Source organism: Pinus tabuliformis, chromosome 2_2 (genome assembly GCF_031772625.1).
Source record: "Pinus tabuliformis cultivar Carrire ecotype Pingquan chromosome 2_2, CPIR1, whole genome shotgun sequence".
In the NCBI taxonomy this organism is placed as follows: Eukaryota; Viridiplantae; Streptophyta; class Pinopsida; order Pinales; family Pinaceae; genus Pinus; species Pinus tabuliformis.
This window is the reverse complement of record NC_142300.1, coordinates 535787137-535807363: the sequence shown is the minus strand read 5'-3', so window position 1 is coordinate 535807363 and position 20227 is coordinate 535787137. Positions and strand designations below refer to the sequence as shown.

General features: G+C 36.5%; 1 pseudogene; it reads right to left on the bottom strand.

Moving 5' to 3' along the window:
• Window positions 1–19312: 19312 nt before the first annotated feature.
• Window positions 19313–19943, bottom strand: LOC149193717 (cinnamoyl-CoA reductase 2 pseudogene; annotated as a pseudogene).
• Between the last annotated feature and the right edge of the window lie 284 nt (window positions 19944–20227).

Below are 20227 nucleotides of genomic sequence, written 5' to 3'. Positions count from 1 at the left end.
CTATGCGTGGGAGCTAATGGCTTTAGTCCCTACATCCATGGATGCTGATCTCAGCCCCAAGATGCTAGTCCTGGAAGATTACAGATTAAATCATGGCGCAGGTGATCTAGAGAGGAAACATAAGGTGAAGTAGGGTGGGATTGAGATTTGTTTTCTGGGTTTGAGCTTTGCCTCTTTCCCTTCATATAGAATCCAGAAAGAAAATTTGCATGGGAGCTCACTTGAGAGACTTCAACTGTCTTTGCCTCTTAATTGCACTACACAAATAGTGTTAATTCTCCCCTTTTGGACGGTCAATTCAACTAAATCTAGTGTTTATCAGTTGTGGGTGTGCAAGAGTTCAGCTAAAGAGACAGTTTTTTGGCTTGCAACTTTGCCCTACAAATCAAACTCTTCTCTTCTAAGCTATATTACCGAAAACGAAACGACTCTTCTCTTTTATTCATTTACATAACTGAAAATGTAAAAATCCCATTTATGGATTAGTGTGTATGGCCAGACCCCGGGCCGAATATATGCTCCAATGCAGGGGAGATACAACAGTGGACCCTTTATGACCTAGACCCCGGGCCGAATATATGCTCCAATGTAGGGGAGATACAACAGTGGACCCTTTATGACCTACTCCAATGCAGGGGAGATATAACAGTAGACCCTTATGGCCTGCTCCAAATTGGTAACTTCTAACATTAAAAATCTTTTGGTAACTTCTAACATTAAAAATCTTTGTAGGATTGACGTTGGGTGTAGAGTTCGGCTTGATTTATGTTATTTGCGTTATAAAAACTATAGCTTCATCAGAAAAATAGGACATAATGTAAAATATATTAATGTAATGGGAAATGCCACAAATCCCGATTAAGCTTTAGCCCAAATTGGCAATTGAAGCAGACATTTGCAATGAAACGATGTACTTTCAATCGAACTGTAGATTCCTTGTCTCGGAATATTACTGTAATCGCTCAGATGGTCGTTATACATTTTTCGATGTGCATTGTTGAAGATACGCAGCGCAATAAATTCTGAGCGCTGACCATGAAGACAAGAACTATTGGTGTAATCGCTCAGATGGTCGTTATACATTCTTCGATGTGCATTATTGAAGGTACGCAGCTCAAACCACCTCCCAAATAGGTAATGAAAATAAATTACGAGCGCTGACCATGAGTACAAGAACGGACGTAGAAAATGGCGTTTTCCGTCCCGTTCTGTTTCTTGTGCGTTTTTCTTCCATAAACCATGGCTACCGTCCTATTTCTGGTAACATAGAGGTATTCAGGTCAATTTACATATCTGCTCAGTGTGCCCTGTGACGAGATTCCTGGATCCTCCTGGTATTTGTCCTCTCTTCTACAGGGAACTTCTAGTCTCCTTCGTGACATTAGTTCCACGCTCATAATGGCTCAAATGTGTCGCTTCAACCATGAATTTTTCCCTCATACTCCAGTGTATCAGCAAGATGATATCCTCAAGCTTCGAAAACATATCATTTATCTCACAAACATAATTTCGGTGTTGGAAGAAGAACTCCATAGTCAACCGAATATATAGGCCAAACTTGAGGAAGAGGTTGACTGGTTGCGATACCCCCAACTCGAATTACAAACTGAAATACAAATCCAGCAGGTTAAAATTGATATGCTGGAGGAAGAGCTGGAGGTTCTTCGCAGATAGTGAGCACATCATCAAGCTTGACCAAATCATGAAGAAAATTGGAGCATGACTAGCAGCGCCCCTAGAGATCCCTCGGACAAAATGTACATTGACGGCCTTGCTTAAGTTATGCCAGCCCCATGTAAATGAATTTTTCTTTGCGGACAATTTTATAGAATATATAGTAGTAAAACCTTTAGTTTTGGCTCTAGCCACAGTAGATATAAAGGTCTGAATGTAAATTTTGAAATTCCCCTCTTCTTTTCAAGAAGATGCCGCTCCTCTGGTAATAGTAGTAATACTGCTTATCATTCCTATCAAAAGAAGATATATAGTAGTAATACTGCTTATCATTCCTATCAAAAGAAAATATATATGGTGCACAAGAATGAAGGTGAAGGATCGTTAATCACACTGAGATTCACCATCTATTTATGGAGTTTGTTACCAGAGAAAAAGACACTCTACAAACTGATACTCTACAAACTCTGGGAAGATGTACTAGGTCATCATAAATTTCAAGTTTGTTGTGAGAGAAGCAAACACTCTGCAAACTCATGGACGATGTATTAGGCCATCACAGATTTCATGCATTGAATAAAGTTTAACATTTGACTTTACTTCATATGGTTGGATATTCAAATTTAAGATTAACATAAATTTAGAGAATATTTTATTCCTATAATAAAATTAATAAAACTTATTATCTATATTATTAATATTTTTTTATTTGAACATAAAGTAAATAATATTATTAATATTTTTTTATTTAAGTAAACAATATTATTAATATTTTTTTATTTGAACATAAAATAAACATATGATGAATAAAAATATAGTGAATCATTATAATGTAATTATATGAAAACACAAAGGTTGTATAAATATACAAAGAAAGTTCTATCATAAATTCTTGAAAAGGCTTACATAAACCTATGTTAATAATTATCAATGTTTATCAATATATACAATAATCTAATATACATTATTTTTCTAAAATACAAGTATATTATCAGGGAACTACAACTGTAATCAATATTTATCCATAATATTTCAACTTAACACTAACACTACAATAAGGTTGTTTTTGTTCACTCAAGTGACAAAAGTAACCAAACACCAACCATCAGCTTACAAGGAACCAACACAAAGGTGAATGAATTCAAAGTAACAATGAAGAAGAGAATTCACTCTAGCCAACAACCTCATTTACTACATGAATTGACATTAGTAAAGCCAAATGGTTGCCACCAACCAAATTGACTCCTTCCACTTCCTAGCACACATGGTAGCCATGCACCATATATCAAACTTCCCCATTTTGAAACAACCTTGTGTTACCATCCCCAGCTATCAAGTTCGGTGTAGATAAAGTTTCAATTTGTTGCAAATATTTGGCTACGTAATAATTCAATGGAATCATCCAAGGCACCCTGAGACTTGAGGCACTAATTAAATTTTGTCAACTTAAGAAACAACTCAAAACAATGACCTACCATATACAACCAAGTGCTTCTCTACATTCCTAAATAGTTCACAAGAACAATCAAAACACTTGCACCACAAATTCAAAGAAGCTAGTGAACCAAGAATGCCAAACCAACAATGGACAAATTGACAAAATGAAGCCAACACAAAAAAAAACAAGACAACCTACAACAAATGAACTCACAAACGAACTTAATAAGGCGTTCACATAAATGAAAAAATATCTAAGCGTGACTATAACTACTAAACTCACTCACCACAAAAAGCAATAAAGAAATAGTTATTTCTATTAACCACGTTTACTAGAATTAGTATTTGAGCATACAAAGAACCAACTTTGTAAACACGACCAAGCTCATGAACAATGAAAGCAAAAAATTAGATCTCCATTCAACCACAATACTATTAAATTAAATATATGTTAGATGATCCAAAAATACTTTATTAGCATAGGTTATAAAATTGAAATAAAATAATTATTAATTTAAGAAATTAAATTAATAATTATTCTAGAATGATTAATTATTTTAGAGACAATTAGAATTAGTATATTGTTGTAACAAGATATGACTCTCCAAATGTGTCGTATCTTAGGCTCTATTATAGGAGATTAGTTAGCTAGTTGGTTTGAATAGCATTTATTGTAAATGGACACTTGTTATTTAATAAGTGCTCCATAATTAGAGGTAGTTAGGACATGGAGCTTATAAATAGCTCATTGCAAGAGTGTTTGGTTGTTCGGGTGTAAGCTCTTGCAAATCAATTATGTAATTGTTTTTTTCTGATTAATAAAATTACGTGTCTGAGGACACTTCTGCCATTATTGTGGTATCAGAGCTCCAGTAATGTTGCAGTGGATTTGAGGAGATTCCAACTCAACAAAGTCCTGGAAAACTCCATTCAGTTGGCCAGCAAATCATTGGTATGGAAATTGTACAGTTTTGTTTAAAAGGAAATAAGTTTTATCATTGATTTTAGATTTTTTAAAATCTAAAATTCATTTTTTATTATAAAAATTGCCTCTGCTTCTCAAGGCGCTCGAGTTCCTCGCGCTGTTTCTTTTCCCTCCCTTGAGCTTTTATTTGTGCTCTCTCTGCGGCATTTATAGCTTCTCGCTCAGCTTTCAAATCAGGTTTCCGATCAACAATTTCGCTCTTGGTTTATTTCTCCTCTTATTCTTGTCCTCACTGGATTTGTCTACCTCAAATTTGGGAGCGCCTTCCCATTGTAACAGCCCATTGGCAGTGTCGCTGCTGAAGAATTTAACAGAACTTGATGACCACAGCGCTGGAACAGAAGATACAATCACGCAGCCTGAATGAAGGTAGCCTGAATGAAGGTACGCTGGAACAAAAGATACGCTGAAGCAGCCTGAATGAAGCAACCTGAATGAAGGTACGCTGGAACAGAAGATTTTCCTCCCGCGGATAATCTTGAGGGTACGCTGGAACAGAAGCGGAGTGCCTTCACCGCTTGTCGAAATCTGCCATTGACGGTATTGTGGAGTTGCGCTGTTTTTTTTTCAATTCCTTTATAAATAATTTGCATGAGTTATTCCATAATCCATTTTGCATTAAGAATGACCAGGGCCGAAACAACGAAGTATGCAAAAATTTGTAAACGTTCTCTCAATCTACAATGAAATTCGCTGTCATCTTCGAAGGAATAAGCGGCATACATTTTATGGAGGAATAAGTGACATATAGTTTTATGTGGGGATACTCATCACAGCGTCATCTTCAAAGGAATAAGCGGCATACATTTTATGAAGGAATAAGTGACATATAGTTTTATGTGGGGATACTCATCACTGTTTTCATAAACCTAAAGTAATTCAAATAGTTATCAACGAGACACTCTTTTGGGTTTAATTTTCTATTGAATGTAAAAACAAAAGAGAGATAGCAAGTGGAATGTGAGAGAATGAGTGGAGTGTTTCCATGAGAGATATAGTGAGAATATTTATATGAGAGATAAGGATTTTTTAATATTGTATTTTGGAGAGATATGGGGTTTTTTAATTTATTGTTTGTGGAGTAATAAGGGGATGTGTAAATTTTTGGATTTTAATTGTAAAGGAGAAATAAGGTGAATTACAAAGTTTTTGTTTAGTTTGTAATTTGGAGAGATAAGGTTTTGTAATATATAGTTTGTAATTTGTAATTGGGTGAGATGCGGTATAATAATTTTATGTAATTGGAGTAATAAGGGTGATGTTTTGAAATTTTTTTGGAGTAATAAGGAGTTTTATTTGTAATTTGTAAATTGGAGAGATAAGGTGAGTTGGGTAATTTGTTCTTTAAGAAGTTCTATTTTATTGGGATCATCACATTGTAACTCAAAGTAATTTTACTTTGAGGGGGGTAAATTTTTACCAGATTGTGCAAAAGCACCATTGTAAAAAGTCAAATTTTGAAAGTTGCCCTGTAAAAATTTGAGAAATTGACTAGAGCCAAGTGCAAAGCTCAGTCAATATTCTCCTGTTTTGACGACTATTCGAGGGTCAAGGCCAAGCCCCGATAGATCGTGTTTTTTGCGTGGTGTGTTGTGTTGACTATCTTGTCCTTTCTGTTCTGCTTCTTGGTGCGTCTCTTCATCGCTAAAATGTCTAAGTTGATTAACTTATTTTCTGATTCCGACAAACTTGAAGGCACCAAATCTTATAAAACGTGGCATCGTCTTATTGAAAGCACACTCATTTACAATGAATTATGGCAAGGAATGTGTGATGGAGATGTAAAGCTGAATAAACCCACAGATGCAGATCCACTGGCAAAATGGGAAATCAAGAATGCTAAAGCCTTAGCTCTTATTAAATTGTCTGTGAATGATGAAATGTATGTACATATAGAGAATGCCACAGATGCATGGACTGCCTTGAAAACTTTTAAAGACCTCTTTGATACTCAGCCAAAATCAAAGAAGGTTGATCTACAGTTAAAATTGTTGCAACAAAAATTAACTGAAGATGGTGATATTCTTGAATATCTCTCCAGACTTAAGAATATTAAGCAGCAAATTATTAATGTTGGTTTTCCCGCAATTGATGATAGCTTTATGGTCACAATTTTAATTGCTGGGCTTCCTTCTTCCTATACACATTTTTTAGAAACTTTACAAGTAACTGGGAAATTAGAAAAACTAAAGTTTGATGAACTTTGTGAAATGTTAAGTCAGCATGATAAAACTTTTGGGAAGAAGAAGAAAGTTGGTGAAGATGTTTTTCTCACCGAAGCCAGCACAAGTAAGTCTTCAACAGATAGTTCTCGAGGAAGAGGCCGATGGAATCAGAATCAAGCAACACATAATCGAGGTCGAAACCAAAGTAGAGGCAACAATTTTAACAGAGGAAGAAGAAATAATTTTCAAGGTAGAGGAAACAACCAAGGAAGAGGCAATTTTCAAGGACAAGGATATAATAGTCAAGGTAGAGGACAATCTCCAAATAGAGGTCAAAGCAGAGGCAGAGGACAATCTTCAGGACGAGGAAGAGACTTAAGTCAAATTGTATGTCGAAGATGTAACAAAGTTGGCCATTATGCTGAAGATTGTCGAACTTCACTTAGTAGAATTCCCAAGTTTCAGCAGCATTCAGCACAATTTGCAAATGATCAAGATGAAGACAGCTCAGAATATGTTTTTACTTCCTCACCAGCATCACAAATTTCATCTCATCTTAGAAGTGACTATGAAGATGCCTGGATCTTGGATTCCGGGGCAACTCAGCACATGACATGTCGACGTGATTTTTTTTGGAATTTTCAAGAATGCCAACTTAATTCAATTTTTCTTGTTGATGATACAAAACATACTCCTTATGGAAAAGGAGTCTTAAAAGTTTTTCTCCCTGACATTGGAGAAAAATTGATTTCCAATGTATGGTATGTACCTAGTTTCAAGAAAAATTTGCTCTCTTTAGTCACGATTCGACAAGCAGGACATCAGGTGATTATGGAAGATGGTTTAGTGAAGATTAATTCAGTGAAACAGAACTTGAAAACAGTTATGACAGGTTATGAAGATGGAAAACTGTTACGGATGAAAGTGACAGTTATTCCAAGGCATTCTGATTTTGCAGGGGCAGTGACTACAGGTATTTCACCTATCAGACTATGGCATGTACGATATGGACATTTGAATTTTGAGAGTCTTTCTCAATTGCAGAAACAAGGAATGGTTAAAGGACTTCCCACATTCAAAAGGGAAAATGCAAAATGTGAAGCTTGCATTTATGGGAAACAAAATCAAGAAAGTTTTCCAACAAGTTCATGGCGAGAAAACAGGCGGCTTCAACTAATTCACAGTGATGTTTGTGGTCCACTACAAACCTCATTTGGTGGTTGCAAGTATTTCTTACTATTCGTTGATGATTTCAGCAGAATGACTTGGGTTTACTTCTTGAAGAACAAGTCAGAAGCATTTGATAAGTTTAAACTTTTTCGCCAACTTGTTGAAAATGAAGTCAAAGAAAAGATAGGTATTCTCAGGACGGATAATGGGGGAGAATTCACTTCAAATGAATTCAAAACTTATTGCAGTGAAAATGGCATAAGACGACATCTCACTAATGTTTACACTCCACATCAAAATGGAGTAGTCGAAAGAATGAATCGCACTTTGTTAGGAATGGCGAGATCCATGTTAACCTTTAAGAGGTTAAGTCCAACATATTGGGCGGAAGCCATACATACAACTGTCTACTTAAGAAACAGATCTCCAACTGCTTCTTTAGACAGAATCACACCTTATGAAGCTTGGTTTGGTTTCAAACCTCGAGTTAAACATCTTAGAGTTTTTGGGTCAGTGTGTTATGCCTTAGTTCCGAAAGAAAAATGAACTAAGCTTGACTCAAGAAGTTTAAAATGCACAATGATTGGCTATTCTGATGAGAAGAAAGGGTATCGTCTTTTGACCAATGGAAAATTCATTGTGAGCAGGGATGTCATTTTTGATGAAACAGAGAGTAAGAGTGCTGAAGAAATTGAAAATCTTCTTCACAAATTAGAAACTAAGGGAAGTAAAAGAAATGGAAAAATGCAAAGTCAACCAACTTCACCAAATTGGTATGAACTTGATTTTCCTTCCTCTGAAGATGAGTCATCCAGTCCATCTACATCAACAACATCATCTGGGTCTTCTAGCAGTTCATCTGCATCTCCAAGCGGCAGCAGTTCTTCAGACAGTGAGTCTCCACATTCTTCACCTGAATGACGAACATCAGTTTATATTAATCCTATTTACAATGATGGGGACTTTACAGAAGCCCAAACAAGTGAGCACCAACTTCCGAAATGGGCAGTTCAACTTTTGAAAGATGTAAAGCCTGATGAAAAAAATAAAACTAGCACCAGAAGGGCACATAGAAGTGAAGGCAATTTTGCCTTGATAGCAAATGATTTTACTGAACCTTCCACATACAAAGAGGCAGTAAAACATAAAGAATGGCAACAGGCTATGGTTGAAGAATATCAAGTAGTAATTGATAACAACACTTGGAAACTTGTTGATTTTCCAGCAAATGTTAAACCCATAGGATGCAAATGGGTTTACAGAATTAAGTATAATCAGAAGGGTGAACTTGATAAGTATAAATCACGACTTGTCGCAAAGGGTTTTGCGCAGCAGGAAGGCATTGATTATGAAGAAACCTTTGCTCCAACAGCTAAATGGAACACCATCCGATTAACACTTGCATTGGCTGCTCAAAAAGGATGGAAAGTTCATCAAATGGATGTGAAAAGTGCTTTTCTCAACGGGGATTTACAGGAGGACGTGTATATGACCCAACCACCAGGTTTTGAAGTGGAAGGACAAGAACATAAAGTCTGCAAATTGATAAAGGCTTTATATGGGTTAAAACAAGCTCCCCGAGCCTGGTATGCCAAGATGGATGATTACCTTAAGAAAGTTGGTTTTCAACGAAGTGAATCTGATGATACTTTGTATGTGCGACAACAACGCAAATATTTGGTAATTCTTGTTATGTATGTAGATGATTTGATCATCACTGGCAATCATGATGATCATATTGCACAGGTAAAAAAGGAGTTACATGCAGGTTTTAAGATGACATATTTGGGATTACTTCACTATTATCTTGGAGTTGAAGTCTTCCAACGTCCACATCATATTTTCATTTCTCAAAGTAAGTATGCCGCAGAGGTTCTTCAGCGATTTGGCATGCAAGATTGCAAGCCCGTTCTCACCCCCATGGAGCAAAACTTGAAACTTTCAAAATTTGAAGGGGGGGAAAGGTGGACAATACAACTTACAGACAGTTGATTGGCAGCTTGATTTATTTGACCAATACTCGTCCTGATCTATCTTATGCAGTCAGTATTCTTTCACGTTTTATGCAGGAACCACGAGACAGCCACTGGAATGCAGCCAAAAGAGTTCTTCGATATATCCAAGGAACAAAAGATTTTGGTCTTCTTTACACAAAGACTAAAAATTTTGTACTTGGTGGATATTCTGATGCCGACTTTGCTGGGAGTATTGATGATCGAACATCAACATCAGGTTATTTAATGAACATGGGGTCAGCAGCAGTATCTTGGAGTTGTAAGAAACAAGCTATTGTGGCCACTTCTTCAGCAGAAGTAGAGTACATTTCAGCATGGGAAGCAGCATGTGAAATTGTTTGGTTGCGCTGAATTTTGCAGGACTTGGGCATTTCTCAGGGAGAAGCTACATCATTGTTCATTGACAGCCAGTCAGCCATCAAACTTGCCAAGAACCCAGTTTTTCATTCAAAGACAAAGCATGTGGACACCAAGTATCATCATATCAGGTCGCTCATTGCCAAAGATGTCCTCAAACCAGTTTATTGTCCTTCTGAAGATCAGATCTCCGACATTTTCACAAAACTGCTTGGCAGAATAAAATTTACTAAGTTCAGGGATGAACTTGGTATCTGTTGTAATGTGTCTTTGGATCATAGGGGGGAATGTTAGATGATCCAAAAATACTTTATTATCATAGGTTATAAAATTGAAATAAAATAATTATTAATTTAAGAAATTAAATTAATAATTATTCTAGAATGATTAATTATTTTAGAGACAATTAGAATTAGTATATTGTTGTAACAAGATATGACTCTCCAAATGTGTCATATCTTAGGCTCTATTATAGGAGATTAGTTAGCTAGTTGGTTTGAATATCATTTATTGTAAATGGACACTTGTTATTTAATAAGTGCTCCATAATTAGAGGTAGTTAGGACATGGAGCTTATAAATAGCTCATTGCAAGAGTGTTTGGTTGTTCAGGTGTAAGCTCTTGCAAATCAATTATGTAATTGTTTTTTTCTGATTAATAAAATTACGTGTCTGAGGACACTTCTGCCATTAATATATATTTTTTAAAATCTACCACCAATCAACATAATACAAAAATATCACCAATCCTAACATTATATTCTCTGAAAAAAAGTAAATAATACCATTAAATTAAATATATATATATTTTTTAAATCTACACCCAATCAACATAATACAAAAATATCACCGATCCTAACAATATATTCTCTGCAAAAATATCAAAATAAAAAGAAATTAACTCATGCAATACCCAACAATCCCAAAAAAAGACCTTAAAAATATACCATCACAAATTCACTCGAGTAGACAACCATATTTAATTCAGTCTAGTAGACAACGACATTTAAGGGATGAAGAAATACCAAACAACTAAATTTAAGACATGAAGAAATAAAAATAACATTGATTTTGGTACCAACCAAATTTAACTCCACATGCATCGTGTCACACGTGGAGGCATGCACAAGGACATATTTACACATTGAAGTTTATGCATCACAAAGGTTGAATAGGCACTCTAACTTTACTTGTGGGAACTATTAAAAGCATATTTTTAACAAATATGTTAGGTAAATAATAGTGTAATTGAAGTATTAGTTTTTTTGGGTTAGGGATTATTAATATTGTTTGGAGTTTATTGGAATTTTAATTAAAGTGAGGAGAAAATGTTTGATATTTTTATTTTCTCATAAATTAAAAAATAGTTTTCTAATTTTTTTAGTAATTTTGGTTGTTGATCCAGTTCTCATTGGACATAATTCTTTGGTGGAGGGCATTTTATTTTTGGTATTTGTTAGTGCGTGACAAATATTTTTAAAATTGGAGAGACTATTTTTGCGAGTGGCCAATGAATTTCCATTGGAGACATTGGGAACCAATGGGATTGAGTCACAATGTTTGTTGGGAGTTTTGTGCTTTTGGTATTTTGTGATTTGTTTGAGCTTTATTTATGGGTTTTTATTGTGTCTAGGGCACGGCCTTGCCACTTTGTTTGTGATGTCGTATTACTATTGGTTTTGATGGTTTTCTCTTTTTTGTTTCTTGGTCTTGTCTTTTATGTTTTGAGAGTTTGGGGAATTGGTTGGGAAAGAGGAAAGTTAATGGATCTCAGGAAGAGTTGAATGAAACCCAACAAGTGATGTAAGGCCCGACTGAAGCTCCATGCATGTATAAGAGCTATTGAAGGAGAGTCGGTTAGATTGGTTGGGTCCATTGTGGTAAATGGACAATGGAAGTACAAACATGATAAAAATAATGAGAAAAGGTAAAGTAAATGGATTTGAGGGGTTAGATGCTATGTTGGGAATCAATGTTTTCAAGGGAGTTCTCTTAACATTGACCTTATGATATCTGGTAATTATGTTGTGATCATGATTGTGCCGATGTCTATATATGTACATATGTATGTATGTATGTCATGTATGACAAGGTCATCATGGATCATGATTGTTTTTATGCTAATGTTTATATGTATATATGTAAGTATGTATGTTGTTGTCTGACATGATCATGATTTTTTTATGCTAATGTTTATATATATATATATATGTCACGGTGTGACATGGTTGTCAGGAATCATTCTTGTGGAGGAATAATTGCTTATGAAAATTAATGGCATGAAGAGGTTCCTGACTATGAGGAATTGAGCAGAAAGAGTAGTTCTGACAAATCTACAAGGTCAGTATCATGTGGTTATGAGTTGATATTATGTGATTATACTATGTCTATGTTATGGGAAGGCTATATTAAGGGATACATCAACAGAATGAAAGCAGTATGATCTACGACACGTTGGTATAAGAATGGATGGCATAGAGACACTGGAAGCAAGGTTGCTTGATAGAGACAGTGTGGTTTTGGATGTGCAGTGCTACTATTGTGTATATGTTGTGCATGTTGTATATTCAGTGATTGTACCTATGGTGATGTGTACATGTAACATATGTAGTATTGTGTATATATGATGTTGTGTGTCTATTGTATGTATGGTGTTGTGTGCATGCTGTACATGTGGTGCTATGTACATATGGTGTTGTGTGCATGATTGTACACGTGGTGTTGTTTGCATGCAATGTTGTGTGCATGTGGTGTTGTGTACATGTTGTGCTGTGTGTAGGTGGTGTTGTCTACATGTGGTATTGTGTACACATTATACATGTATTGCGGTGTACATGTGGAACTGTGTACACGTTGTGTAGGTGGTGCCATGTACATGTGATGTTGTACACATGTTGTGCATGTGGTACTGTGTACATGTTGTACATATGGTACTAGTGTACATGTGGTATTGTGTGCATGTCGTACATGATGTGTTGTGGGCTATGTATGTGTATTGTGTAGTTGTGATATTGTGACATGTATATTTGTTGTGTTGTACTTTGTGTACGTATATGTATTGTTTCATGTCGTACACTGGGCGTAGGGGTATGTGTTGTGCCATACACTGGATGCAAGTGTATGTGTTGTATTGTATGTTGAGTGTATGTGTATGTGTTATATGTTAGGTGCAGATGCATGTATTGTATGGTGTTGTATGTCGTGTGTGGATGTACATGTTGTAATGTACACTATGTGTATGTGTACGTAGTTGAAGAGAAGACACTAGGTATTTTTTGGGTGTGGAAACTGATCTGGTGTGTGTACCAAAAGAACAAAGGTATAAGTGAAAGGATTGATTAAAGGATAAGTATCAATATTTTATTTCAATTATAATTATGCATGTGATCTATGATTCTGGTTTATGATGATTGCATGTGATTCATGATTTTGATCTATGAAGGTTGCCTTTCGAGCTAATCATATGTGATATGGTTATACATAATGATTTGATCAAAGATGCTAGTTTGACTTGTTGCAACAAGAAGTAAATGAAATTGCAAGTGTACCTTATTAACGAGCTAGCAATGAGGTATGATATGGATTTATTTCAATTTATTTTAAATCTAATGGAAGTTATGTGCTTGGTAAAGGAAGCACATAAATGCTCAGTTCGGTGGTTGAAACTAACTGCAAGGATTAACAACAACAACAAAAGGAATTAAGATAGAAAGTATTATGCTAGTAAATCACTTTAGGAGCAGGGCCATTATGGGACTCTGGTGCCCAATAGTGTCAATTAATTTCCATGAGCATGTTATAACTAGTATGATGGTTTTGAGGCAGGTATATGCCTTGCTTGTTGACCTTCTGATACAAGGAATCCTTTCCAAGGGATGGATCACCCGAGATAGGGGATGCCGAGGAACTTGGAAGATGAGTGACTACATGGAAGGGGGTGACCAGATTACCCGAGGGAATGTGTAGTAGAGAAGGGAAGGATGAGGATGGATTTGTTTTGGTCATTAGCATTGCCATATGGAATCAGATGCACATTGGGAGAGTGCCCTGGAAAAATGAGTTGTTAATTATTCACTGAGAGGAAAAGTGATGCGAGATTGTAGCGCTCGACATTGGATGCAACTTTGACTTTGGCAGTGGATTTTGGACTTCATGGAAAGGAAGTGAATCCTGGTATTACTTTGAAGGTGGAGGTGTGAGCCTTTGGATTCCCTTGTTGTGGATGTAGACATCGTATCCCTTTTATTTGTTGGTTGAGAAAATGTGCATATGTGTATATTATTGTAAATATTGTATCGAGTTGGATTTATAAAGCTATATAGGAAATATGTTCTTTTGCTGGTTGAAGCAAATGTGTATATGTGTAAATTTGGTTATTATTGTAAATACCGTAATGAGTTGTCTTATAAATCTCCAGTAAACAACATGATTGTCATGTTTTCAACAGGTGGTCATTATAAATACTACAATGAGATGTGTTATAAAGCTCCATGGGAAGTATTTTTTTCTTTCAGCGGTCTTGTTGGTTGTAGGTGTCATTGGACACTGAGGATAGTGTTCCCCCAAGGGGAGGGTTATTTAACAACCCTTGTCAAAATTCCATGTAAATAAAGTTAATAAATGATAAAATAAAATCAAGGTCATGGAACACGTATTCCAAGCTGAATGGTGAGAAAAACATCCTAATGGGTGTTCATTTTGGTTACTATGGCTAAAGGAAATTGGAAAAGGCAATGAAAAGGGCTTTGGAAATGCATGAGGTATTAATTGGTATTTTATTTATGAAAATAAAGGAAAGTAGGAGAAAAGGAAGGTGAAAAGACACAGGTTGCACGTGAGCAGGAAAATGAAGGAAAATAATGGAAAATGAAGAAAACAAAGGCCTCATTAATAAAAAGGCATCTGAGGATCAGTTCATAGACTTTTGTCAGTTTAGTTTTGGAGTTCTCTCTTTATTTTCTCTCTCTCTCTCTCTCACTCTTGGATACTTGTATTTTTCTTGGAGCACTTCAGCATTGGATCAAGAAAGAGAAAAGAAGGCAAGAGGAAGCAAAGATCAAGCAACGAAGAGCAGGATCTAGAAGCTACAACGAGATTATTTGCAAGTATCAATTTACATGTGTCATTTCCTTGCTAGATTTAGCATACATGGTTATGCATGTGTGTTCTTGGTTCTATTGTTGTCATGGGCATGGGTTTTGCCAGGTATGACAATGTTTTTAAACCTAGTCTTGTCATTTCCGGATAGCCATGGTGTGGTAGGTTCTTTTGTATATGGTTGAGCTGGATTGCCAGATGGACTTGAAGTTGAGTGGCATGCTTCCAAGATTATTTAGAAGGCATAGGAATCCATGGATGGGATACAAAGTAAATCCTGAATGTGAACACATCGATTGAGCCTATGAATCCTGTGACTAGTGAATGGTGGGATACATTGTAAATCTCAGTGGTGACTACCCTTGATTAGGTCTAGGAATTCCAGGATGGGATACATGGTAAAGCCAAGAGGGTGGAGACCTCATAGGCCTAGGAATCCCTTGACCGGTAATGGCAGGATACATGGTAAAGTCGAGAGGTTGGGGACAAATCCCTTACGGTGTAGGTGGAGAGATCTGATGGCATCCATGCTTGTTTTTGGCCTAGTGATCTGATGAGGATTGCGGTAAAACTTGGTATTGTTTGTTTATCGTTTATGGCCTAGTGATCCCTTGGGGATTACGGTAAAGCCTACTTCTATTATTGAGGGTGAGGTGGTGTAGCCTTAGGATGACATGGTTTCTTTTCGTTTTAAGTCCCACATTCATGCTTGGAGTATGTGACAAGGGTGATTGGATGAAAGAAATACTTGGTTCAGCTAATCTATGGTCAGGTGGTACATGGAAATCCCAAACCTGGTTGGCCTGGTCATTCATTAATAAGAACTATTTCTCCTTGGTATTTTATGAGAAAATTCACAGGTTCATATCAGGCATTCATGGTTGCTGTATCCTTGTTATTTATGTTGGTTATATCCTGGTTATGAGAATGTTTTATGACAATGATGATGTATGGCTCTCATCATGTTTTGATTTGTAAATGAATGCACCATGAATATATGACCTAATAGATGATAATGCAACTAAGGTGATAATACATCAATACTTCTTAGTGATTCTCAGATAAGTATGAGACCCTTATGCTCATATATGTTGTTATGACCTGTAGGATGCATATTTGTGACATATTTTACGAAATACTTGTCATGGCTAATAGGGGTCCAGCCAATATTTTTTCAAGTATTTGCATTTTTATCATTGTTTCGATATTACTTTTAGTTCTTGAAAGTTTCATGGTGTTCTAGGCAGTGACCTGAGTCTTGGCCTTGCAAAAGTGGCACGAAATCTGTGGTCGTAGACTCAGAACTAGCTGAAAAAGACCTTATTCACTTGCATGCCCATGTTGTGAGAGCGACTAGAGGGCCCCATTTGCATGCATGCCCATTCCATGGGAGCAACTGAGGCTCTAGGGCAGTGAAGTGTCAAGTTGTCACAAAGGTTGATCACTTGGAAGGGTTGGTTGGCTTCTGTAGGTTCTATGGTATGTGCAAACGGTAATATTGGTTGTCCTGTGTCAGTCACCAATTCCTTAACTGTACATGGGGAGTTGAATCATACTGTAGTAGCCTCTCATCACATGTTTACCCTAACGGACCGATTAACTTAGGTAAGTGTGGGAGGAGAGTGTTACAGGGCACATTGGCTAGGATCTCTTATCCATGTTACTATAGTGCAATAGGTGATTAGAGTAGGGCTATAGTATAACAATGTCACAACCATGAATGCGTTTACATGTGTCCAAATTATAGATTCATGGTATGTTTCATTCTCTTCCTATTATCCAAAGAAGATGCAAAGTGCACCATGTCTTGGTTAGCTAGCTTTTGTTTTGAACTATTGTAGATTATTTTATTCATTTTGAGTTTAATAGAAGATAAATGTGATTTGAGAGCCCGAATCTGTGTATTTGTTGTTCAAATTTTCAGTAGTATGTGTTTGTAGATTAGCATGCTTAGATCTATTGTTTTGATTGAAGCCTTCAAATTTTTAGCTACCTAGTATTTAGGTTATTCTTTCTAAGTTCATAATTCACTTACCATGGTTTCAATATCAATAATGTTCCTTAATACAAGACCCTTTATGTTCCACCTGCAAATTTACTATAACCACATTGTAGAATTACCAAAAATTCTCCACAATCCTAAACCAAGCTTATAACCATATGAGATTCAAGAGACAATTTAAAATATCCATCCATTTTGGCAACAATTGTTCATTTGTTGAACAATTATTGAATGAAAAAAAATATTGAAAACTGGAAAGGAAATATAGAAGATTAAAGAAATAACAAAAAGGCGAAAAGAAGATATGTAGAAAGTTGGCAAATCTTATAAGACAGGTGAAGACAGAGTTACACACTTTCTGGTTACTTCTATTCTCGCTCCTTCTCTCCTTTGGTGAATCTTATTTAAAGAGACAAAAAGGAGGTACAATGGAAATCCAGGCATTTGAACTCCTCATCTCAAAATGAAAGGATAGAGAGTTTCCACTTTAATTATCTTAGAGGTGAGTCACATGTGACTTAGAGGCCAAAAGCAATGAAGCTTTCTCCTTTTTGCATTTTCCATGATAGTCTTGAGGCTTTGGCTTTCTAGTTTCTTAGAATTCCATGTTCTTGAGAGAACATGTTTCACAAAAGCATTCTTAACATCAAAGGAAGGTTGGGTATACATTTCCCTTGAATTCTTAGAAATAAAAAGAAGGATAAGAACATGAGAAGGTGTAGGCGAGTGGAATCTAAAAAAAAGTTTAGTCGGTAAGTACTTTGTTGTGACTAAATCTTGAGAGGGGAATTGTTCATGAAAGGAAAGCATTTAAGAAAAAGGTGCAGGGTTTATACACCTCTTGCCAAAAGCGCTCTAAACTAGATAAGTGTAGCTCGATGTTGAGGAAAATAGAATAGAAGCTTCTAGCGACCCCAAAGGTGCAGGGTCTATACACCTCTTGCCAAAAGCGCTCTAAACTAGATAAGTGTAGCTCGATGTTGAGGAAAATAGGATAGAAGCTTCTAGCGACCCCAAGGAATGGGAATTTAAGCAAGTCACACTTCCTGGAACATGAAATTTTATATGAATCCATGGTGATGATGGTATTGTCTGCGGTATTCTCATGAATGCTTTGTCATTCAAATTGAAAGAAGGCATATGGGTCATTTTTCATCGACGTCAGTGCTTCATGGGTTGCATCGTAAGAACGAAAAAATCGATAGGAGAGGAAGCAAAGGTGCCCGGGCTTGATTACAAGATGAGTTTGAAAACATCAACATGACAATCCAACATTCGCACGACGTGGTGAACATATCATAACTCGCTGCATAATGCACATTCCTGTGGAGGATCTTGTGCAAATATGGAGTTGCACGTGTTAATATGCGGCATGCCTATCTCTGCACGCCACGATATTCACAGGGCTGTGGAGGCCCCAGTCGAACAAAGATTCCAACCCTTACCAGCGTACACTCAGACAAATGTCATGGGTATACATCAAGACATAGGTAAAAAAGAACATCTTCAATGTAATTAAACGAAATAAAAACCGCAAACAAAATTAAAATAGAAAAAACCATTACTATAAAAAGTTCACACTATAATTATAACATACGCATCCAAATTAATAACCATTTAACTTATGCCGCTGCCCCAGTAATTTATATAGATAGAAATAATATTAACGGGGGCTATTACTGCAAAAGGAATGTAACGATGACTCCGATTCTCACATCGAAGAGAATGATATAAAGGTTGTCCACCCTGTCCGCCTATACTCCAACTTAATGCTCAAGAAAGGAGTTGTCTATAATGCGATTTTTTTGAGATTCCGGTGACGGAATCCGGCGGAAGAAATTGAGATGAAATCATGATTTGTTGCAGTTAAAATGGTTTTTTAACTTCATATTCGGATTCAGCACCCTGAAAAATCCCTGGGACGGTTTCATTGTGCAGAAATTAGCTACCAAACTTGGATTCCAATAAATTACTGCCGGATTTTCACCGGAAAAAATCGCCGGAAAAACTTTCAAAAAATCGCGTTAAAGACTACTCCAGAAAGAAATCCCATGTCGTGTAAGGCGTCTTTTAAGCACTGATTCATAGGCGTAAAAGAAAGGCCCAATTACCTCGACTTTTGATTGGAGAACTTGTATGGCTGCTTCCTTGGATTTTTCTCATCTGAGCACATGCGTGCATGAAGTTGCTTTCATTTATTCTCTATGTTTCTAAATAAATCATAGTGTGAAAGAAGACAAAGTGAAATACATTTTATGTGAGAGTTTAGTGTGTAGTTACTTGGTAGGGTGGGAACAGCGAGGGCACTGTCTGGCCAACATGTGGACCAGGTCTACGCGATAGAGGCTGCATTAGGCACACAGATATCTTTGCCCAGTGGCTGAGGCTGTTTCATAAACTAAAATGTGAGCCTATGCCACGTCCCTAACGTCTTCATATACCTGTGTTAAGTTTGCGTACGTCTTAGCAGAGCCTGATCATCAACGAGGTTTAAGAATATTAATTAAATCATTAAAAAGCCATATATGCAAATTACTAATGAACTGTAACATATAAATAAATTAAAAACATTACCCACCCATCAAGTATTTCATAATATGAGCAGTGTTGGGGTCCATGGCCTCTGCAACAAGGAACCTAAAACCAGGTTTGGATTAATCACCACCAGTTCTAAATTCCTTCTCTGGGCAATCTCCCATGCAGATTTCTCTGCCAAAGCTTTTGCATAGCAATACCAATTCTATAATGCATGAGAGAGTCCAATTAGTTATCATTCCATGATTTGCATTAGCCGATTCAACCTCTATCCGTAATAATTGATAAAAAAAAACTGGTGTTAATTAATACCTTGGTCTGTATGCAGTAGTCCAAATCGCTCCAGCAGTCAGCACTGACTACGAGGAGTGGTTCTCTGTGAGGATCCATGTAAACGGCACCCATAGAAGACGTAAAGACAACGCGCTTGACCCTGTTTCCGAGCAACCCTCCATTACATTCTTCGTCCCTTCTGTCGCCGGCTCTATGACTTTCTCCTTCTTTCATTAATTATCAAAACAGTGATTAACAATATGTAATGATATCAGAATCGTCTAATTGTCAGCTGAAACCAACTGCATGGAATTGGAAACCCTAACAATTATGACGATAATTGAAAGACGTGATGAAGTAATTACAGGATCGTTCTTGAGAACGACAACCATGTGAAAGACACGATGGCAACCTCGAATAACTGTAAGCAAGCTCTAGTAATAAAAAATGTTTGCTTTGACAAGCTCAAGCCGCTCCTTTGCTCCTTCCAACTCTCTCAAATGCTCATACTTGCCCAT